The sequence below is a fragment of the Callithrix jacchus genome, chromosome 4 (genome assembly GCF_049354715.1).
Source record: "Callithrix jacchus isolate 240 chromosome 4, calJac240_pri, whole genome shotgun sequence".
NCBI classification, from domain to species: domain Eukaryota; kingdom Metazoa; phylum Chordata; class Mammalia; order Primates; family Cebidae; genus Callithrix; species Callithrix jacchus.
The window spans coordinates 135,265,683-135,290,736 of NC_133505.1; the positions used below are offsets into that span (position 1 = coordinate 135,265,683).

The 25,054-nt window shown below is 36.9% G+C and overlaps 1 pseudogene; it reads left to right on the forward strand.

Moving 5' to 3' along the window:
- The first annotated feature begins 23 nt into the window (after nucleotides 1–23).
- Nucleotides 24–21,748, forward strand: LOC100404259 (peptidyl-prolyl cis-trans isomerase A pseudogene; annotated as a pseudogene).
- The last annotated feature ends 3,306 nt before the right edge of the window (nucleotides 21,749–25,054 follow it).

Sequence of the window (25,054 nt, forward strand, 5' to 3'; positions counted from 1 at the left end):
TTTTTTTTTTTTTTTTAAGATGGAGTTTCGCTCTTGTTACTCAGGCTGGAGTGCAATGGCACGATCTCAGCTCACTGCAACCTCCGCCTCCTGGGTTCAAGCAATTCTCCTGCCTCAGCCTCCCGAGTAGCTGGGACTACAGGCGCGCACCACCATGCCCAGCTAATTTTTGTATTTTTAGTAGAGATGGGGTTTCACCTTGTTGACCAGGATGATCTCGATGTCTCGTGATCCACCTGCCTCGGCCTCCCAAATGCTGGGATTATAGGTGTGAGCCACCACGCCCGGCCCGTGTTTTTAACATTACAAAAATATTAGCTCATTAGATTTTTTTTTTCTTTTCTCTTTTTTTTCGGACAGGGTCTTGCTCTGTCGCCCAGGCAGAGTACAGTGGCATGATCTCAGCTCACTGCAGTCTCCACCTCCCAGGTTCAAGCAATTCTCCTGCCTCAGCCTCCTGAGTGGCTGGAATTACAGGCTAATTTTGTATTTTTAGTAGAGACAGGGTTTCACCATGTTGGCTATGCTGGTCTCAAACCCTGGACCTCAAGTAGTCTGCCCACCTAGGCTTCCCAAAGTGCTCAGATTACAGGAATGAGTCACTATGTCCAGTCAGCCCATTAGAGTTTCTGATAGGATTTCAAATATTATGTCTTTGTCTGAAATCAGATCAATAACTTAAAAAATATAAACTAGTTATTTTACTCTATTTGCTTTCATTTGCCTTTTTTTCTGATTTTTTAAGTAATTAGTTCTAACAAAATGGTCCACTTGGCTGTGCTTATGTATATAGCTGATGTCAGCATATTTCTTTTTGCGTGTGTATCATCTTTTTCTTTCATCTACAAAGAATAAAATTAATTTTTGAGTGTGTACAGTTCTCTAAGCTTTAATATCTATAGATCTGGACAAGCAACAATCAATACAGAACAGTTCCATCACCTCCTCCCCAAATTCTCTCACACTACCAGTTTGTAGTGAGACTCTGTCTCTGATACCTAACCTCTGGCAACCACTAATTAGTTCATCATCTCTGTAGTGTTACCTTTTCCAGAATATCTTATAAGTGGAATTGTACCATAGTTAACCTTTGAGACTTGTTTCTTTCAGAAACCTTGGAGACTGGGAACTTAGCAAAATGTCTTTGAGTTTCATCCATGTCATTGATCATATCAATACTTTGTTCCTTTTTATTGCTGAGTATGATTCATTGAAGGAATGCATTATAGTTTACTTAGCCATTCACTCATTGAGTGGCATTTCATGCATTTCCAGTTTTGGATGATTATGAATAAAGCTGCTATAGACATTCATGTACAAGTTTTTCTGTAAGTATCAAGTTCTCATTTCTCTAGAGCAAATATCTAGAAATAGGATGACATGGTTATACTACAAGTACAGGTTAAAGTTTTTAAGACTCTTCCAAACAGTTTCAAAGTGTCTGCCACCGTGTATTTCCACCAATAATGTAGGAGAGTTTCTTCCAGCTGCTCTGCTTCCTCACTAGTACTTGGTATTCCGCCCCCTCCATATATAAAAATGCACTTTAGGATCAGGGGTACATGTGCAGAACATACAGGATTGTTGCATAGGTACATACATGGCAATATGGTTTGCTGCCTCCACACTCCTGTCACCTATATCTGGCATTTCTCCCCATGTTATCCCTTCCCAACCTCCCTACCCCTCGCTGTCCCTCCCCTATTCCCCCTAAACAGACCCCAGTGTGTGATGCTCCCCTCCCTGTGTCCATATGTTCTCATTGTTCAATACCTGCCTATGAGTGAGGACATGCAGTGTTTGATTTTCTGATCTTGTGTCAGGTTGCTGAGAATGATGGTTTCCAGGTTCATCCATGTCCCTACAAAGGACACAAACTAATAGTTTTTTTAAGGCTGCATGGTATTCTATGGTGTATATGTGCTACATTTTCCCTGTCCAGTCTATCATCAATGGGCATTTGGGTTGGTTCCAGGTCTTTGATACTGTAAACAGTGCTGCAGTGGACATATGTGTGCATGTGTCTTTATGATACAACGATTTATAATCCTTTGGATATATATCCAGTAATGGGATTGCTGGGTCAAATGGAATTTCTATTTCTAGGTCCTTGAGGAATTGCCACACTGTCTTCCACAATGGTTGAACCAATTTATACTACCACCAACAGTGTAAAAGTGTTCATTTTTCTCTGTGTCCTCTCCAGCATCTGTACATTCTCTACAGCATCTGTTTTCTCCAGATTTTTTAATGATCACCATTCTAACTGGTGTGAGATGGTATCTCAATGTGGTTTTGATTTGCATTTCTCCAATGACCAGTGATGATGAGCATTTTTTCATGTTTGTTGGCCTCATCAATGTCTTCTTTTGAAAAGTGTCTGTTAATGTCCTTTGCCCATTTTTGAATGGGTTTGTTTGTTTTTTTCTTGTATATCTGATTTAGTTCTTTGTAGATTCTGGATATTAGCCCTTTGTCAGATGGGTAGATTGAAAAAATTTTTTCCCATTCTGTTGGTTGCTGGTTTACTGTAATGATTGTTTCCTTGGCTGTCCAGAAGCTGTGGAGTTCAATTAGGTCCCATTTGTCTATTTTGGCTTCTGTTGCCAGTGCTTTCAGTGTTTTAGTCATGAAGTCCTTGCCTATGCCTATGTCCTGAATAATCTTGCCTAGATTTTCTTCTAGGGTTTTTATGGTGTTAGGTCTTATGTTTAAGTCTTTAATCCATCTGGACTAAATTATAGTGTAAGGGGTCCAGGAAGGGGTCAGGAAGGGGTCCAGTGTAAGGGGTCAGGAAGGGGTCCAGTTTCTGCTTTCTGTATACTGCTAGCCAGTTTTTCCAACACCATTGATTAAACAGGGAATCCTTTCCCCCATTGCTTGTTTTTGTCAGGTTTGTCAAAAATCAGAGGGTTGTAGATGTGTGCCGTTGCCTCCAAGGCCTCTGTCCTGTTCCATCGGTCTATATCTCTGTTTTGGTACCAGCACCATGCTGTTTTGATTACTGTAGCCTTGTAGTATTGTTTGAAGTCGTGTAGTGTGATGCCTCCAGCTTTGTTCCTTTTGCTTAGATTTTCTTGGCTATACGGCTCTCTTTTGGTTCCATATGAAGTTTAAGGTGGTTTTTTCCAGTTCAGTGAAGAGGGTCATTGGTAGCTTGATGGGGATAGTGTTGAATCTATAAATTACTTTGGGCAGTATGGCCATTTTCACGATATTGATTCTTCCTAACCATGAGCATGGAATGTTTTTCCATCTGTTTGTGTCCTCTCTTCTTTCCTTGAGCAGTGGTTTGTAGTTCTCCTTAAAGAGGTTCTTTACATCCTTTGTTAGTTGTATTCCTAGGTATTTTATTCTCTTTGTAGCAATTGTGAATAGGTGTTCATTCTCGATTTGGCTCTCTTGAAGTCTGTTATCAGTGTATACAAATGCTTGTGATTTCTGCACATTGAGTTTGCATCTTGAGACTGACAAAGTTGCTTATTAGTTTCAGGAGATTTTGGGCCGAGTCAATGGGATCTTCTAACTATATAATCACGTCGTCTGCAAATAAAGACAATTTTACTTCCTCCTTTCCTAATTGAATAGTCTTTATTTATTTTCTTGCCTGATTGCTCTGGCTAGAACTCCCAATACTATATTGAATAGGAGTGGTGTGAGAGGGCATCCTTGTCTAGTGCCAGATTTCAAAGGGAATGCTTCCAGTTATTGCTCATTCAGTATAATATTGGCTGTGGGTTTGTCCTAAATAGCTTTTATTATTTTGAGATATGTTCTGTCAATACCTAGTTTCTTGAGAGATTTTAGCATAAAGAGCTGTTGAATTTTGTTGAAGGCCTTCTCTGCATCTATTGAGATAATCATGTGGTTTTTGTCTTTGGTTCTGTTTATGTGATGGATTATGTTTATAGACTTGGGTATGTCGAACCAGCCTTGCATCCCAGGGATGAAGCCTACTTGATTGTGATGGATAAGCTTTTTGATGTTCTGTTGCAATCAGTTTGCCAATATTTTATTGAATATTTTTGCATCAATGTTCATCATGGATATTGGTCTGAAGTTTTCTTTTTTGTTGAGTGTCTGCTGGTTTTTGTTATCATGATACATTGGTCTCAGAAAAAGATTTGGTTAGGATTCCCTCTTTTTGTATTGTTTGGAATAGTTTCAGAAGGAGTGGTACCAGCTCCTCTTTGTATGTCTGGTAGAATTTGGCTGTGAACCCATCTGGACCTGGGCTTTTTTTGGTTGGTAGGCAATTAATTGCTGCCTCAACTTCAGCCCTTGTTATTAGTCTATTCAGGGTTTCAATTTCTTCCTGGTTTAGGCTTGGGAGGGTGCAAGTTTCCAGGAATTTATTCATTTCTTCCTGGTTTACTGGTTTATATGCATAGAGTTGTTTGTAGTAATCTCTAATGGTAGTTTGTATTTCTGTGGAATTGGTGGTGATATTCCCTGTATCACTTTTTTATTGAATCTGGTTGATTCTTCTCTCTTTTCTATTTTGTTAATCTGTCTAGCAGTCTGTCTATTTGTTGATCTTTTCAAGAAACCAGCTCCTGGATTTATTAATTTTTTGAAGGGATTTTTGTGTCTCTATCTTCTTCAGTTCTGCTCTGATCCTAGTTGTTTCTTGTCTTCTGCTAGCTTTTTAGTTTTTTTGGTCTTGCTCCTCTCGCTCTTTCAATTTTGATGATAGGGTGTCAATTTTAGATCTTTCCTTGCTTATCATGTGGGCATTTATTGCTGTAAAATTTCCTCTAGATACTGCTTAAATATGTCCCAGAGATTCCGGTACCTTGTGTCTTCGTTCTAGTTGGTTTCAAAGAACATCTTTATTTCTACTTTTATTTCATTGTTTATCCAGTCAACATTCAAGAGCCAGTTGTTCTGTTTCCATGAAGCTCTGTGGTTCTGAGTCAATTTCTTAATCTGAGCTCTATTTGATTGCACTGTGGTCTGAGAGACTGTTTATGATTTCCATTCTTTTGCATTTGCTGAGGAGTGATTTACTTCCGATTATGTGGTCAATTTTAGAGTACGTGTGATGTGGTGCTGAGAAGAATATATATTCTGTGGGTTTGGGGTGGAGAGTTCTGTAGATGTCTATTAGTTTTGTTTGGTTCACACCTGAGTTTAAGTCCTGGATATCCTTGTTAATTTTCTGCCTGGTTGATCTGTCTAATATTGATAGTGGAGTGTTAAAGTCTCCCACTATTATTGTGTGGAAGTCTAAGTCTCTTTGTAGGTTGTTAAGAACTTGTTTTATGTATCTGGGTGCTCTTGTATTGGGTGAATATATATTTAGGATCATTAGCTCTTCTTGTTGCATTGATCCTTTTAACATTATGTAATGTCCTTCTTTGTCTCTTTAGATCTTTTTTCTTCTAAAGTCTATTTATCACAGACTAGGATTGCAACTCCTGCTTTTCTGTGCTCTCCATTTGCTGGGTAAATCCTCCTCCATCCCTTTATTTTGAGCCTATGTGTGTCCTTGCATGTGAGATAGGTTTCCTGGATACAGCACACAGATGGGTTTTGACTTTTTATCCAATTTGCCAGTCTGTGTCTTTTGATTGGGGCATTTAGCCCATTTATATTTAAGGTTAATATTGTTATGTGTGAATTTGATCCTGCCATTTTGATGCTAGCTGGTTGTTTGCCCATTAGTTGATGCAGTTTCTTTATTGTGTCAATGTTCTTTACCATTTGGTATATTTTTGGAGTGGCTGGTACTGGTTGTTCCTTGCTACATTTAGTGCTTCCTTCAGGAGCTGTTGTAAGGCAGGCCCGGTGGTAATAAAATCTCTCAGCAATTGCTTGTTCATAAAGGATTTTATTTCTCCTTCACTTATGGAGCTTAGGCTGGATATGAAATTCTGGGTTGAAAGTTCATTTCTTTAAGAATGTTGAATATTGGCCCCCACTCTCTTCTGGCTTATAGTGTTTCTGCTGAGAGATCCACTGTGACTCTGATGGGTTTCCCTTTGTGGGTAATCCGACCTTTCTCTCTGGCTGCCCTCAGCATTTTTTTCCTTCATTTCATCCCTGGTGAATCTGATGGTTATGTGCCTTGGGGTTGCTCTTCTTGAGGAATATCTTTGTGGTGTTCTGTGTGTTTCCCAGACTTGAATATTGGCCTTGGTAGGTTGGGGAGGTTCTCTTGTATAGTATCCTGAAGAATGTTTTCCAGTTTGGATTAATTCTCTGGGTCAGATTCAGATACACCTATCAAATGTAGATTGGGTCTTTTCACATTATCCCATATATCTTGGAGGCTTTGTTCATTTTTTTTCACTCTTTTTTCTCTAATCTTGCCTTCTCATTTTATTTCATTTAGTTGATCTTCAATCTCTGATATCCTTTCTTCTGCTTGATTGATTTAGCTACTTAAACTTGCATATGCTTAGTGAAGTTCTTGTATTGTGTTTTTCAGCTTCATCAGGTCATTTACATTCTTCTCGAAGCTGTTTATTCTCCTTAGCATTTCATCAAACCTTTTTTTCAAGATTCTTAGTTTCTTTGCATTGGGTTAGAACATGTTCTTTTAGCTCAGAGAAGTTTGTTATTACTCACCTTCTGAAGCCTGTTTCTGTCAATTAATCAGACTCATTCTCCCTCCAGCTTTGTTCCCTTGCTGGTGAGGAGTTGTGATCCTTGGAGGAGGAGAGGCATTCTGGTTTTCATCCTTTTTGCACTGTTTTCTTCCCATCTTCACACATTTATCTACCTGTTTTCTTTGTAGTTGGTGACTTTCAGATGTGTTCTCTAAGTGGATGTCCTTTTTGTTGAGGTTGAATTTATTTCTTTCTGTTTTTCAGTTTTCCTTCTAACAGTCAGTCCCTCTACTGTAGGACTGCTGGAGGCCCACTCCAGACCCTGCTTGCCTGGGGATCACATACAATGGTTGCAGAACAGTAAAAGTTGCTGCCAGTTTCTTTCGTTATCTTCATTCCAGAAGGATACCTGCCAGATGTCAGCCTGAGCTCTCCTTTGTGAGGCATCTCTTTGGATACACAGGGGTCAGGGAGCTGCTTGAGGAGACACTAGGGGCTCAAGTGCTGAGCTGTGAGCTCTGTTGTTTCATTCAGATCTGCTGGGCAGGTATGTTTAAGTCTGCTGCAGGGGAACTCATAACTACCTTTTTTTTCAGGTGCTCTGTCCTGGGAAGGTGGGGCTTTATTTATAAGTTCCTGATGTGGGTTTTGAAGACACTGCCACCGCCTGGAGCCTTGTAGTATCAGCCATGGTCAATGTTCTTCAACATTGCCATCGACAGTGAGCCCTTGGGCCGCATCTCCTTCAAGCTGTTTGCAGACAAGTTTCCAAAGACAGCAGAAAGCTTTCATGCTCTGAGCACTGGAGAGAAAGGATTTGGTTATAAGGATCCCTGCTTTCACAGAATTATTCCAGGGTTTATGTGTCAGGGTGGTGACTTCACACACCATAATGGCACTGGTGGCAAGTCCATCTATGGGGAGAAATTTGATGATGAGAACTTCATCCTAAAGCATACAGGTCCCAGCATCTTGTCCATGGCAAATGCTGGACCCAACACAAACAGTTCCCAGTTTTTCATCTGCACTATAAAGACTGAGTGGTTGGATGGCAAGCATGTGGTCTTTGGCAAGGTGAAAGAAGGCATGAATATTGTGGAGGCCATGGAGCACTTTGGGTCCAGGAATGGCAAGACCAGCAAGAAGATCACTGTTGCTGACTGTGGACAACTTTAATAAGTTTGACTTGTGTTTTATCTTAACCACCATACCATTCCTTCTGTAGCTCAGGAGAGAACCTTTCCACCCCATTTGCTCTCAGTATCCTAAAATCTGTGCTCTCACTGCAGTTCCCTTTGGGTTCCATGTTTTCCTTGTTCCCTTCCATGCCTAGCTGGATTGCAGAGTTGAGTTAAATTTATGATTATGAAATAAAGACTAAATAACAATTGTCAAAAAAAAAAAGTTCCTGATGTGCTGCTGCCTTTTTTCAGAGACACCCTGGCCAGCTAGGAGGTTGCCTAGTCACAGTCTGCCTGCAGAGGTGTTGGCTGAACTGCCATAGACTCTGCCCAGCTGCTGTGTGAACTTCCTTGCAATTTTGTTTATAGAGGTATAGTTATAATGGCCTGGGTAATGGCAGTCTGCCTCAGTAATGGCGGACTGTCTCTGTAATGGCAGCCTGCCCCAGTAGTGGTGGACTGCCTTGGTAGGGGCGGACGCCCTTCCCCCCACAGAGCTGGACTGTCCTGGGTCCAACTGCACTTGCTATAAAACTCTCAGTCTAGAGCATTTCGGATTGTTGGTCTTTGTGGGGGGGAGGACCCACTGAGCCAGATCACCTGGCTCCCTGTTTCAAGCCCCTTTTTTTCAGTTGAATGGGTGGCTCTGTCTACCAGGCATTCCAGGCACCAGTTGAAACAACTTCCCAGATTTGTGTAAGTTTTTGTGTCGAGACCTGCTGCGCCGGCTGATCAGCAGTGCTGGAAACTCATGGCACTTTTCAGCCTGGGAATCTCCTGGTCTGTGGGCAGCAATAACTGGTTTGGAAATGCAGTGATCACTCACCCTCTGCATTGTTCTCGCTGGGAACTACACTCCAGAGCTGTTCCTATTTGGCCATCTTGGATCTGCCTCTGATGTCAGCATATTAATAGCCGGATGTAGATGACTTATCTTGATCTCTGGTCTCATCACTGCTGTCACCATCAACATTGTTACCAAGCATAAGCTGGGCAATGCAAGGCAATTATTTTCTGACCCTTGTAATCTGCATAGTTTGGTTATCTCCTAGATACAATCTCCATAAATACTGTTTTTTGGGTTCTGGAAACTAAAGTGGACAGATGGCATGGGGGACATAACCACCAATTTTACCCAAGTATATAATAGTTCTGAGTATATAAAGAAAGCTTGAGTATTTCTTGTAGTCAGCATGACATTTTGCTCATAAGTTTCCAACATAAGGTAAATTTTGAAACAGAAAGGTGAGGAAAATAAAGCTTTAGGACTGTTTTCAGCCTGGTATTTTTGAGGAACAAGGGACAGAGTCTGGTCATCATTCCAATTTGCATCTTTGGATTATCATAATCGACTATGTCCCAGATGGATATTAGCGTATTGGTAGGGCACGGGCAGCTAAGTGGGCAAAATTTTTAAAAAGCTACTGGATTGGCTTGAACCATTTCCTTAAAATGGCAGATTAGTTTTACAAGTGGTGTTTTTAATACAGCTTCATTGCAAAGCAGATTTGTGTAATTTGGCCACCTGCTATAAACATCAATTTTAATCAATCACATATATCTTTGCCAATATAGTTTATCAGTGGTAAATGTTTAAAGATTTTGAAATAAATTTCATGATAAAATTAAGCAGCCATCTGGAATTATAATATAGATTTTTTTCTAAATGGTTTGCAAGTCATAAATTCTACATACTGTATATAGAGAATACACACAGTAAGTGTATGTTCATTTTGTCCCTGTTTACAATATTATTTTTGAGGATATTTTATTGTGAATAATACAGAAAATTTACCTTCTGAACAGGTCCTATCAACAGTTACAGACAGAAAAACATTTGAGCTCTGCCAGTCTAGACCTGTGTGTTTAGATAGTGAGTCCAGCTATTCTTGCCATAACTGCTTAGTGATTATGATTCAATCTCTGCAGCTTTTCAGTCAGTGTGAAATTATTGTAAAAAACAAAATCTGCCTTCTGATATATATTTCAAGTGATACTGCTTTAATAATGTACCCCGAATCCAAGTATAATTTATAAGAAAAATGTTGTATTATCCTGCATATGCAAGTTAGATATCCTCCCCATCAGAGTAGTAACTTCCCAAACTGTTTAGGAAAGATACAGCCAAAGACTTTGCATAATGATTATATTGCAATCTGGATTTGTGAAATCAAAGGTCTTGGATATCTAAATTAGTAGGAATAACACAACCCCTCAATCCACTTATTTCAGTACATGGCTTATTTTAGGTTTTCTTTTCTTAGGCTTGTTTTGGAATAATTGATTTATTCATTACTAGTAGTAAGGAATGTGGGGATTTTTACCTCTTATTTTATACCCCTTTTAATACTTCTTTTATGGCTCATTTTAACATGCCACCTGTGGGGGTTTCTCCTTAACATATCTAGTATTCTTCCAGCTAAAAACATATTTTATTAGTATTATGGCTTATCTTACCATTATTCAAAATCACAGGTCTTGAAAAAAAGGCTGGATGCAAATGTAAAATGTAAAAAAGAACAAAAATACACTTTAAAAAAGGTTTTGGATTACCAATATAATGTTCATTATTAGCACTTTTAAATTAAATTATTTTAAAGCCAATAGGGATGAAATCCTCTACTTTTGATTTCTGTGTCATTATTACAAATACTGTATATGGGATATATCCTACTTTATAGGGATTAGCTGTAAACATGCAAAGAAAACAAGAATCATATAACCAGTCTTATGGTATTTAAGATTTCATCTAAAATCAAAATATTTTATATATTTGGTGTGTATCCTTAGGTTATCACTTTATATAGAAAGATGTGGAAGTCTTCAATACTTAACAAAACACATATAATAGGCTGGATATTTACCTATATAATCTGATATAAAACTCCTATGAGGTAACTAGGGCTGACTCTAGATAACAAATCATCATCAATGTACCACAGGATGTCTCATGTAAGTGATATTTGCGACACAACTTGATGTGTGGTATAATATTCACAGTTAGGAATAAGCATATGTTTGGAAATATACAGGAGGAAGCAACTCACTCTTCCTTGAATAGTAATGATTTCACAGAGAAATTGATATTTATACTGGGCCACGAGGAATGTATAGGAATTTATCTGGTCAAAGTTGGAGGTGAAGAATATTCCAATAAAGAGTATGAAATAATATAGTCAGTTAAGGGAAAGCCAAGAAATTGAAGTTCATAAGATTGGGAAAGTAAACAAGATGGTGAAGAAGTGGAATAAGGGGCTTCAAATTCATCTAAGGTCAGATTATGAAGGGCATCATTGCCAAGATAAGGAAATATTCTGCAGGCATGCAGAGCTAGCCAGTATTTTTAAAGCAAGAAGACTGACATCAATTTATAAACTTTTATAAAGAGATTATCAAGTCATATTGTGGAGGTTCTACCAAACAGGAACAGATTGATAGCAGTGCCAATTACACAAAAATGGTACTAATCTATTATTTTATTTTTAGCAGAAAATGAAGCCGTGGGTTTTTCTAGGAAGAGTTCTCTTATATGTAACTAATCAGCATTGGTTTACTGCTAGATTACAATAAAATATATAAAGATTAGATAACATTGTTTATACTTAATTTTTTGCATTTTTTTAATTTTCAACAAGACAGTTTATCATCATGATTGAATATATCTTCATTCTTGTTTCTTCACATTTTTTAAAATAATTTTTTTCATATGTCCAAGTTACTATTAATCATCCATGTGGTTGAAAGAGGCCATGAGGTTGATAAATGAACTCCATTGTAGCTAAAACAACTGTTTTTAAAAATAAATATGTCTTCTCTATCAAGATTTTGAAGACATCTAAAAGCAAAAGCAATGGATCTGTTTTACCTTCCTTCCCTGACACTTCCTCCAAGGCAAACACAATGTAAATTGTTAGAAAAATATTCAAAAGGCAGCTGACTGAAAAGAAAAGGTGAAGAAAATACATAAATGAGGAGCACACCAAAAGACAATTTAATTCTTGTACAAAGCAAGTTGAAAAGACAAAACATCATTGACTTTGGAAAGTAGGAACTCTTGCTATGAAGATTATTACTGTTATAAACAATGTCTTTATTTTTTATTCTGTCTTGTTTATACTATTCAAAATCTCTACTGTGATAGATTATGAAACAGAATATTCTTGTGCCTGAAATTGATGGTCCATGTCAAATATTGTTTGATGGTTTTGACTTGATTTGACAAGTCAGGTAAATCAAAACAATCAGGGCTCTATACCATGTCTAGTGCAATTAAACTGTCAAAATTTAGATGTTTTGTAATAGCAAGGCATATTAATTGTTTGCTGCAAGGAGTTCGAAGTCCTTAGCTGTCCTTCCAGTATGGAAAATGTTAATTTTAGTGAATGTGTAAAGGAATAGTTGGATTAACTTTTGAGCAAAGCAATTTATTTCCTTACTTAATGCAAGACTAGTACTAATGATTCTGGTAACAATTGTCATAAAGATGATTCATATTTTTCTATGTGGCTTTATAAATGCACCATCTAGCATAAGATAGAAGATTCTAGTTTAATTGCTAACATTTATCTTTTTGGGTCTCATTTTCTCCCTGGAGTAACACTTCTAAAAATGATTTAAAAAAATCATTACTTAAAAGATTGGGCTTTAAAATTGGAATTCAAGGTTATTAGATAAAAATTTCTGTGGGGGAGGAAAGCACATGTATTATCCCGTTATATGTTATTTTGTCTGTTAAGCCATAGATATAATTAAAGGGTTAATTGTTATAATTGTCTTTGGAGGTCTAAGTTTAGATTGAATAAGCAATTGAAACTTTCTCTTTTAAATGTAAAAAAGTAAATGTAAAAAATTTGCTTTACAGTTATCCTTTTAAATAAGCGCTTACATGAGAGTTCTTTTCTGTCATTCTCCATCTCTTGCCCTCTGCCTCCTCCAACCTCCATTTCTTCCTTTTTGCCTCTTTTCCCTCCATAAATATTTACTGAGAGATTACTGAATGAATATAAAATGTATTAATGTAGTGATGAATACATTGCCATACAAACAAATGCAAAACTTTCTTAGATGAAAAACGCTGTTAAAATTAGTTTCGAGCAATATTTAAAGAAGGGAAGGGCCGGACTATTGGGGGAAAGACATCATGAGTGGGCAGTAACTACATCAGGACAAAATTGACCATGCAGGAGCAAGTCTATAAGTCCAGTTACGTAGAAGGAGTCTTAGAGGCACTGTAGGACTGGTGGGCAAGAAGTAATGTTCAAGCTAGCAGAGAGGGAAATTCTATTAGATGACAGCACAGCTCGAGTAAGGAAATAATAAACAAAACTAAAGTTCTATATGGCCTTTTAGCAAGCCCTCATGAGGGAAAATCACATGGTACAAAAAAGGGCATTGGCAATAAGGAAAAGGGAGGCACAAGCAATATTGGGCTATCAAAGAGGATAGATTCATTTTAGGAGAAATCAAGTCACTTTGGCTTCAGCAGGGAACATTGGTTGGTCCATAGTGTGGATAGGCAAACAGGGTGAACCTTTGTGAAAAATATTAATTTAAATGGATTGGTTGACTGCTATTGCTGTTGTTGTTTTGTGGAGAGATTATGGCTATCATGCAATTAAAATAGTATCTAAGGAGGACAATTTCAGAAAACATAGTGATTAAGAGCATGTACTTTAGAGTTGGACTGCCTGAATTCAAATCCTAGTTTCACTGTTTACAGACTGTGACTTTGGGCAAATTATTCAACCTCTTTTTACCTCAGTGTTCTCATATTTAAAATGGGGAAAATAATAGCACATACCTCCAAAGATTGCCATAAACATTAATTGAAATATTTGTAAAGTGCTTAGAATAATACCTGGCCAATAGTAAATGGTTGTTAAGTATATACATATATATGCGTGTATGTGTGTTGTGTGTGTAAGAAAGTCCGTCTGCTTGAGTAGTTCATGACAGAAATAATAAATACTACCGTTTTAGGGGAGAAAAAGGCAAAAGTATAATAATGTTTGAATCTGAAGTAAAGCTTGCAGTATGTAAATGATGGAGTGGATCTAGAGTTTATTTCTTCTACTTTTACAAGGCCATTCTAGCATGTTCTTGCTCAAACATGCTAAATTAGCCTAGAAGTGTTCTTAGCTCGGCCACGTAAGTATTAACAGGATCTAAAGTTTCAGATTACTACTCGATGGAACAAGGACTATTGAGATTCCAAAATCTTTAGAGTCAGCAAAATTAGACCAAGCTTCTCTTTCTAGGAGTCTTGAGAATATTCGGTGCTAGAAACCTTGATACTTCTGTGAACACCATATTGCATAGTCTACATAAATCCAGACTCCAAACAAACATGTCAAACACAAGACCTAAAAGGATTTTAGAGCTGTTTCAGAGGCTATTACCTGTATTTACCTCATTAATGAATTGCTCGTCCTTGTGATTTGTGAAATTTTCTGTGGGTGGCACATGGGACTTTTTGACATTTGCAAGTCTCATTCAAATATTTTAGTCTGCGATGTATCCATTTGGAGAGTCCTAAAAATATGAAGATATTTTGTAGAAATTTGAGAATGATGCTGATTAAGAAATGGTTAATTGCCTGGTTGAGAGGTTGATTCAGATTTTCTGTTATTCTAGGGAGAGGTTCTATTGATGACAAAAATGTAAATTTCTTTCTATGTCATGTTGTTCAGTCTGTGGAGAGTAGCAAAGAATTATTCTTTACAGTATGTTTTCTAATGATTTGTCCAAACTGATTTTGTATTCCAGAGTCACATACTGCTCTTGGGTGTTTCTCCCCACATTTCCCTTCAGTGGATTATTTATACTTTTAACAAAATGATGAATGGGTCTTTGTATATTCTAAATGTGTTTGCTTTCTCTGGAGAATCTGAGTGAAACAAGTACATTCTTGCAGAAGAATCCTAATATGGTTACCTATTCCTTTGAAATTGGTTTTATCTTTGATTCTGAGAATTCTCTACAAATTGAATGCTGTATATTAAAAAGCTACAATATTTCATATTTTTAATAGCAGAGATAAAATTGTAGAAACAAGTTACAATAGAGAAAGGATTTGAGGTTTTTTTCTGGAGAGCAGTATTTCATACCATAAAATAAATCCACTTAGGGATTTATAGAATATTTTCTCTACATATTACTATGAAACTTTTAAGACATAAACTTTTTATACTCTTTCCTGGAAATCCTTTCTCTCTGTTGCCCTTCTCTATACCCCTCCCCATTATTATACTTTGATACTTAAGCATTTCACTGCAATTTTGACCTAAGAGATGTATCTGTTTGTTTCCATAGAGTAACATGTTTATTTTAGAGAAGAAAGAATATGGCAAAGTAAAGATATAGAGCAACTGAGACACAAAATTCTGCAGAGACTTGCTTCATTTTTTCCTTCCTATTTAATCAAAGTACTATCAAAAGTTCTATATAAATTTCTCAAATTAGAATGTAGGAAATATCATTCAGAGATATAAAAAATATAATTATGAACATATGCATAGGTAATAGTACAGAATGTTGCATGAGCTGAAAATGTATATAAGCTTAGCAGTCATTGACTGTACTGAAAATTATTTCTAAGATGGACTTCAATAAACTACAGATGTTTAAGTTTTTTAAAATTGGAAGCTCAGATCAAGGCACTGTGTTACTTATATGGGGATGTATGCATATGCATGACTTGGTCCATACTTTCCAGAAATTTATATTTTAGTTGAAGAGGAAAGAAGTAGATACCATGAAGATACAATCTACTTTGGGTGTGGCACAGATTTTTCTGTAACTCAGAAGAATAAAGGCATTTTTTTTTATTGCAGTAGTTTGTGGGAAACAAGTGGTGTTTGGTTACAGAGACAAGTTCTTCAGTGGTGATTTCTGAGATTTTGGTGCACTCATCAAAATCAGTGTACACTGTATTTGATGTATAGCCTTTTATCACTCACCACTCTGCCACTTTTCCCCCTGAATCCCCCAAAGTCCATTGTTACCATTCTTGTGATGCCATTGCATTCTCATAGCTTAGCTCCCACATATAAGTGAGAACATAGGATGTTTGGTTTTCTATTCCTCAGTTACTTCAGTTAGAATAATGGTCTCCAACTCTATCCATGCTGCTGCAAATGCCATTATTTTGTTCCTTTTTATGGCTGAATAGTATTCCATGGTATATATATGTATATACCACATTTTCTTTATCTACCTGTTGATTGATGCTATTTGGGTTGGTTCCATAATTTCAGAATTGCAAATTGTGCTGCCCTAAACATGCACGTGCAAGTGTCTTTTTCATATAATGACTCCTTTTCCTCTGGGTAATACCTAGTATTGTGATTGCTGGATCAAATGGTAGGTCTACTTTTAGTTCTTTAAGGAATCTTCATACTGTTTTCCATAGTGACTGTACTAGTTTACATTCCCTCTAGCAATGTAAAAGTGTTTCATTTAAAAAAAAATTTTAGTTATGGCGGCCAACATCCATTTTTTAAATTTTTTAATTATGGCCATTTTTGTCCGAGTAAGGTGGTATCTTGTGGTTTGAATTTGCATTTCCCTGATAATTAATCTTGTTGACCATGACCTATTTTGGGTAAACGTTTGGTTTTGGGAAGTGCTTTGGAGCTTCTGAGTCCAGCCACTGAGCTCGTCATCTATGGTTGTATAAAATCCATTTTCATTGTATGTCACAATTTGATCAAGTAATGGCTTGATGTTTTTTGTGTTGAATGAGAGACTGACACCTCAAAACAACATTTAAAAAAAATTTTCACGCAGCTCATGAGGCACCTACTTATCAAGCCTTTTCACCTATCCAATTTGCTTCAATTACCAAATGACCATAGAATGGTCAACATTGAGTCCTTCTGCAACTTCTTGTGTAGTTGTAGGTTGATTAGCTTCAATGATGGCACTCAGTTAGTCATTGTCAACTTCCGATGGCTGGCCACTACACTCCTCATCTTCAACACTCCTGCCTCCTTTGTAAAACTTATTGAGCTGCCACTGCACCATATGTTCATTAGCAGTTCCTGGGCCCAATGTATTGTTGATGCTGTGAGTAGTCTCTGCTACTTTATGACCCATTTTGCACTCAAATAAGAAAATTGCTTGAATTTGCTTTTTGTCTAACATCACTTCCATAGTCTAAAATAAATTGTAAGTAAGTCATTAGCAAAAAAACACAAGGCAAGAAATGCTTATGAAAATGATGCATAACATAACCACATTTATTTAAGAACATATTCCAATATCAAATGGCAAATTTCAACAATGCAAAAACCACAATTACATTTGCACCAACCTAATAACTGTGAAATATACTTTGCTCTAGGTTGTTTCTGTCAATGCAGCTGACTAGTTACAGTCATACTAGGCACTGGGAATTCCACGGAAGGTGCAACAGTTCACACAGATCACCAGTCCTACACTCTGCTTGGTGTAAATTTATATGCATTTCAAAATTTTAAATTAAAAAATATTTATTAAGTACTTTTTATATTCAAGGGGACTGTAAAGGGCAATGAAAATAATTTTCTAGAAGAGTAGAAAGCAGAATTTGTCTCCAAAAAATTAACAATCCGTCTAGGAAAGCAATCATACTGAAAAGTCAAACCAAACAAATCAAAGTTTTAATGAAGCATAGTTAAAGAAACTCAGAAAAAAAGATGTCTAATTCTGTTTGGGGGTGTCTGGTAAGCTATGACCAGAGGAGTAAATCTCAGGATAAGTCCCAAAGATAGACCAAGTAGGAAAGGGCATTTTAGGCAGAGGAAACTGAATAGGCAGATACACCAAAGTGGTGCAGAGAATCCTAAGGAAATTGTAAACTAAATAGTAGAGTGCTGATGGAGTTGTCAAAGGCATGACCCCAGAGTGTGGCAAAGGCCAGCTCGTGTGAAATGTCTGGCACATTAGCCTGAGGTAAAGTGTTTTGAAGTGTAGTCCTTTGAGTCCTATAATGGTAGAAGAAATAATGTTGTCATAATCCCTAAACATATTATGTCAAGACATAGCACAAATCTATGAAGTGTTATGAAACAGGATGTTGCAGTCTAATGTTAAGCAAGTGGTCATTTTTCATGGTGAATCTAGATTCCCTGGGGTGAAGAAGAGTCAGAGCATAAATAGATACAGAAAGTTTAATGAGCTTTGAAAGGCAATCTTTATCAAGTCAGAGTGTAGAAGAGTCACAAAATGAATAACACAAATGTATTAATTTATCTAATAAATATTTATGAATTGCCTTTAATGTATCCCTGTAGGAGACGAGAGTCTTGCTCTTGAGAATTTCATAGTGTACCACAAACATTAAGATCTTTGAGTCTTAAGAAGAACCAAAGTAATAGAATTGGCTAGATGATGCTGTGGCTACTTCTGACCCCCCAGGTGTCCTGAGTGAATAATATTGCTGATCTGGCAAGAGTGGGAAGTTTAATGAACAATTGCATTTCTTAATGTGCTTGTAAGTGTTTCTTTTGTGAACTGAATGTTAGCCTATTTATAAGACATGCCATAAAGTGATCTAGTAAGAACTCTTTAAGCTCATGCTACAAACTTGGGGTTGTGAAAAATAAAGCAAATAAGTTAGTATTTTTCATATATAATGAAAGGATAAAAGTTGTGGATGAGTAGAACAAAGAGATAGGTTTAGCAATCATAATACACAAAGTCATTTGGTGGGCTGTATCCAAACGTTCACTGATTTTTTTTTCATGTTTTGTCCTAGGACCTTGAGACTCAGGTGAATCTGGTTTCCTCCCCAACCTCAGGGGTGAAGCTTGATTAGTCCAGGCCAGTTATGGTAATTCCATACCTGTGTCAAGTGACTCATTCTGGTATGGACATAGGATGACAGAATTTTGACAAGATGTGAAGGGAAATCAGTGGAGTAGCTTCTGAGATAGTTTTAGCCATTCTTACTTAGGATAGAAAGATGGGAAAATGCCCTGTCTTTATTCTGACTTTTCAGTATTACTGCGTGAGGATGTGCTATTTGAAGCTGTCGCAGCCATCTTGCTATCATGAAGGGCCAGAGGACATATTTCTACTTTCTAATGATGGCAGTATGGAAGGGATGAAAGGAAGAAAGTTATTTTTGATACAATGAACAGAGGAATTAACCAGCTAACCATTCTTGCCCTGCCATGACTCTAAATTCTTATGTAACATAGAAAATGTATTTACAAAAGCTGATTTTGTTTTAATTGTTTTTCTTTTCCTTGGAGTTGAAAGCATTCTGGGGAGGGAGATGTTTTTTCTATCCTATTATTTTTAGCACCTGGAAGCCTGCAAATTAAACAACAACAACAAAACTCCAGATCTATAGGTGTAAGTGTATACACTTCTTAAAATTTTATTGAAGTATGATTGACATACAAAAAATCTGTACATATTTAATGTATGCAACTTTATGATTTTGAAGATAAGTATACATCCATGAAGCTATCACTACAGTCTATGCCATAAACCTACTCATTACATACAAGAGTTTACTTCTGACTTATCTATTATTCTTATTATTTCATATGATACAAAAAAGAAAATAATTTAAAATGTCACCATAAAGAAGCATCAAAACACAAAGATGGACAACATGAGATGAAGAAAGGAACACAATAACTGCAAAATATTCATTAAAAACACTTAACAGGAGGGAACAATCCAAGATGGCTGATCGCTAACATCTCGGGATTGCAGCTCCCAGTGAAAGCTCAGAGAACGAGAGGATGCCACACTTTCAGACAAATTTTCGTTGCTCACAGAGCAGAAGATTCCCAGTGGAGGAGCTCCACGGGTCGCCAGCACAACTATTGTGGCCGGCACAGCGGTTTCGCCGGCACCTCGGTGCGGCAGCTCTCGGTGCAGAGTAAACGGGACTGGTTCCCCTTCTGACCGAGGTTTGGAGGAGCCACATGGGTCACCAGCACGACTCTTGTGGCTGGCGCAGTGGTTGTGCTGGCACCTCAGCATGGCAGCTCTTGGTGCAGAGTAAACGGGACTTGGTCCCCTTCTGACCGAGGTTTGAAGCTCCAGGAAGGCAGAGTCGCCTACTACAAACTCAAGAAGGAAGCCAGACGGGAGATTCCCACGCAGAAAAGCACCATCAGTCTTAACGCCGCTGTTTTGGCCGGCAGTGGGTTGCTCATATTTTGGCCCAGGGAATTAACAACTTGGGCATCCACTCAGAGACCTAATTTGACAGTTGGTAATTACAAAGATGACAGGTGGATAAATTTACAATGATGGGAAGAAACCAGTGTAAAAAGGCTGAGAATGCTCAAAATCAGAATGCCTCTCCCTCTAAAGAGGATCACAGTTCCTCATCAACAAGGGAACAAGGCTTGATGGAGAACAAGCGCATCCCATTAACAGAATCAGGCTTCAGAAGATGGATAATAAGAAACTTCCGTAAGTTAAAAGAACATGTTGTAGCCCAATGTAAAGAAACTAAAAACTTTGAAAAAAGGTTTGATGAAATCCTAATGAGAATAGACAACTTAGAGAGGAATATAAGTGAATTAATGGAACTGAAGAATACAATACAGGAACTCCGAGAAGTATGCACAGTTTTAAACACTCGAATTGTTCAAGCAGAAGAAAGGATATCAGAGGTCAAAGTCCAACTTAATGAAATAAAATGAGAAGACAAGTTTAGAGAAAAAAGGATAAAAAGGAATGAGCAAAGTCTCCAAGAAATGTGGGACTATGTGAAAAGACCAAATTTACGTTTAATAGGTGTACCTGAATATGACAAAGAGAATGAATCTAAGCTGGAAAATATTCTTCAGGATATTATTCAGGAAAATTTTCCTAAAGTAGCAAAGCAGGACAATATTCAACCCCAGGTAATATGGAGAACACCACAAAGATATTCCTCAAGAAGAGCAACCCCAAGGCACATAATCGTTAGATTCACCAGGGTTGAAATGAAGGAGAAAATACTAAGGGCAGCCATAGAGAAAGGTCAGGTTACCCACAAAGGGAAGCCTATCAGACTTACAGCAGATCTCTCAGCAGAAACTCTACAAGCCAGAAGAGAGTGGGGGCCAATATTCAACATCCTTAAAGAACAGAACTTTCAGCCCAGAATTTTATATCCAGCCAAACTAAGCCTCACAACTGAAAGAAAAATAAAATCTTTTATGAACAAGCAAGTACTCAGAGATTTTATTACCACCAGGCCTCGTCTACAAGAGCTTCTGAAAGAAGCATTACACATAGAAAGAACCAACCAGTATTAGCCTTTCTAAAGATATACCAAAAAGTAAAGAGCATCAACATAAAGAAGAATTTACATTAACGAATGGATAAAACAGCCAGTTAACATCAAATGGCAATAATCCTAAATTTAAATCAACTAAATCCCCCAATCAAAAGATATAGCCAAAACCCAACGGCACATTACATCCAGACCCATTTCACATGCAAGGATACACAAAGACTCAAAACAAAGGGATGGAGAAAGATTTACCAACCAAATGGAGAGCAATAATAAATAAATAAATAAATAAAAAGCAGGAGTTGCAATTCTTGTATCTGATAAAATAGATTTTAAAGCAACAAAGATATAGTGGTAATAGGATCAATGCAACAACAAGAGCTAACGATCCTAACACCCAGATACATAGAGACTTAGACTTAATGAGACAGAAAATTAATAAGGATATCAAGGACTCAAACTCAGATCCAGAACAAGTAAACTTAATAAATATTTATAGAGCTCTCCACTTTAAATACACAAAATATACATTCTTGTCAATACCACATCACACCTACTCATAGGATTAAATGAAACATTGATTGGCCATTATTAATACCCATTTTTTTTTAGAATAAAGCAACATTTCACTTCTCTCTCCATCTTTTTCTTCCTCTTTCTTCCTCTCCTTCACCCCCTTTTTTTCTTTCCTTCTCTCAAAAAAAGAAAAAAAGAAATCAACTTGTAGACCTCTAGATCCAGGTCAGCAATGTCTCTCTCATTGCTTGAATTCCTTCCTTCCCTTCTCTCCCTCCCTCCCTCCCTCCCTCCTTTCCTCCCTTCCTGCCTTCCTCCCTTCCTAAAAAATGAAAAAAATTAAAAATAAATAAATAAATAAATAAATAAATAAATAAATAAAAAACACTTAACAAAATGGGAATAGTAAGTCCTTACCTAACGATAATGTAATGCAAGTGGATGAAACACACGAATAAAAAGACACAGAGTGGCTGAATGGGTTAGAAAATAAAACCAGGATGCAACCATATGTGGTCTCCTTTCTCTTTTCTGTATCTGTTACAAGTTTTTTCTTTGTGGTTATAATGAGGCTTGTATAAAACTATTATTATAACAGTCCATTTTGACTAATGACAACTTCAACTGCATACAAGAACTATACTTTTATTCCCCTGCACCACTTTAGCTTATTAATGTCAGAATTAATTTATCATTATCCACTTTTCTGTTATGGTTTCTCTCAATATTTTGCCTTTTAAGCTCTACACTAGGGTTAAGGGTGATTTATCCACCATCATTACTATTTTACATTATTCTGCATTTGTGTATATATTTACCTTTACCATTGAAAGTTATGTTTTCATTTTACTGTTTAGTGTCCTTTAATTTCAATTTGAGAACTCCTTTTAGCACTTCTTGCATGGTAGGTCTAATGGTGAGAAACTTCCTTAGTTTTGGTTTGTCTGGGAAAGCCTTTAAGTCTTCTTCATTATTAGAGGAAAGATTTTCCAGCTATATTATTATTGGTTAGCAGTTTCTTTCTTTCAGCACTTTCAATATATATCATCCTATTATCTCCTAGCCTGGAAGGTTTCTGCTGAAAAAGATCATTAATAGTTTCATAGAGATCCTTCCTATGTGATGAGTCACATTTCTCTTGCAGCTTTTAAGCTTCTCTCTTTGACCTTAGCAATTTAGTGATAACATGTCTTGGTGTAGACCTCTTTAGCCTTTAAGTTCCCCTTGGAGTTTTGAGGACTTCATAAATCCAGATGTTCATTTTTCTTTTCAGATTTAGGTAATTTTTATCCATTATTTCTTTAAATAAAGATTCTGCCCCTTTATCTTTCACTTTTTTTCCTAAGGCACTTATAAGATAAATGTAATTTTTTTCCTGATGCATCCATAAGGTAAATATTGATTTTGTAGGATGGCGTTCCATAAGTCCTGTAGGCTTTCTTCACTTTTTTCATTTTTTATCTTTTCTTTTCTCAGAATTGACAATTTTAAATAACCTGTAGTAGAGCTAATAAATTCATTTTTCTTCATGATAGTCTGCTGTTGAAATTCTATACAAATTTTGAATTCAGTTATTTTCTTTGGCTATAGAATATCTGTTTTGTTCTCTTTTATGATTTCTATCTCTGTTCTGTTTTATGATTTCTATCTCTGAGGAACTTCTTATTTTGCTCATGTATCATTTTCCTGATTTGTTTGTCTATCTGTGTTCTCTTGTGGCTCACTGAGCTTAAGATGATTATTTTGATTTCTTATCAGGCAGTTCATAGATCTCTGTTTCTTTACTGTTGATTACTGGCATTTTGTTTTGTTCCTTTGGTGGTGTCGTGTTTCCCTGATTCTTTGTGGACTTTAGGCCTTGCATTTATGTCCCTTCATTTGAAGACATCATTTGTTCCAGTCTTTACAGACTAATCAGTCCAGTCAGAGATTTTGGGTGGGCTGGTTGGTTGGTTGGGGGCAGGACTGCTGTTGATATCTTTGGGAAGGTAGGCCTGTAACCTGGGTTTCTGGGAGCAGGCCTGGTTCTGGTTTCTACTGAGGTAGGTCTGGTCTTCGGGTCATGATAAGGTCTAATATACACTTTCCTCTCCCTTTCTTCTACAGGCAAACTCCTGGCCCTGTAAGATCTATTCCAGCACTTCATTAAGTGGGCTAGGGAAACACTGATGTGGAAGTGAAACCATCCTTTCTACTCTGCTTATTGTGTGTTTTCTAATTTCTGTGCTCTATTTGTGTGCTGCAGCCTTTTGCCCACATTCCAGAGTTCTTATAAAGATATTTTGTCCATGGATGTTTGTTACACTTGTTTCTGTGGGATGACAAGGGCTGGAACCATCTATTCCACCATATTGCTGATGTCATTTCCCCATTTGTTGCTTTATTGATATTAATATTGTATATGCTTGAGGCCTCAGAAAAAGAAGTGAAAACCCCAAAAGGTAGTTAGACACAGGGGCATATATACCACTTTAATGAAAGGCAATGCATTGCAGAGAAGAAATCAGCAATTAAAAAAGGGATTTGGGCTCCTAGAAGCAGTAGATTGTGAAAATGTGATGAGCATTGTGACATTTTAGTATGGTTTGTCATACAGATACGAGTTGTTTACCTCTTCCAGGTACAGGAGAGGAGAACAACTTTGAAAATGGAGATTTATGTCACTATTATGAAGAAAAATTTATGCTCTGATTTTAGGCAGAAAGTTGCCACCAGAGAATTGTTCCTGCTGCTTCTCAATTTCCTTCAGCTCAAAATCATCCTTATGCCAATATGGAATATTTTTGAGGTTGTATATTTTGGTCCTCTTCAGCATCCTTCCTGGTACGTCAATTGCCCTACTCTTGTGTTCTCAGAAATTGGGCTTGAGCCTTTTGTTCAGGCTTATGGGTACATTTTGTACTCTCTAGGAGCTAAAGCAGATGGTAAGGTAGTTTTTAGCTAAGATATTTTTGCAAATCATAATTTTTATGTCTATAGTAAAACCAAATTTTAAGTGTCATTACAGCAAATCTGAAGTGGATGAATGAGTTGAAAATTTTTTTAAAAATTAAAATAGTTTTTAAAAAATTGACATGTAGGTTCTAAACTAAGATTTATTAGCTAACAATTAAGACATCTTTCTTATTTTTATAGCTGCTGAGAGTAAAAATATGAAGACCTAAAGCAAGTAATTGAAATAAAAAATAATGGATTGGGCAGGCAGCTATTCTTTAGATGTAAACAAAAGCAGTCTGTCTTGGATTTAAAGGGATCGGGTTATCCCTCGCCCTTCCTTCAGCTAGATATATAAGAAAAACAAAGTTTAACCCTTAATAAATAAAGCCTGCAAGTAAGGAAATTCAGAAATTTGTATCATATGACCAAGAAAAATGTCTTTTTATATCACTATTGATATCATTTGTGTAGGGGTTTGAATGGCATTTAAGAACCTCTTGGTTGTATGAAATTGAATTTCAGTGAACCTAGGCTGTTATTTTGTGAAGTATCTGACTTAGCATTTTTTAAGGCAGATATCATTTTAATTAGTGTATCTGAAGGTCGAGTGGATAGCTTTACTCTTTTTAAGTAGT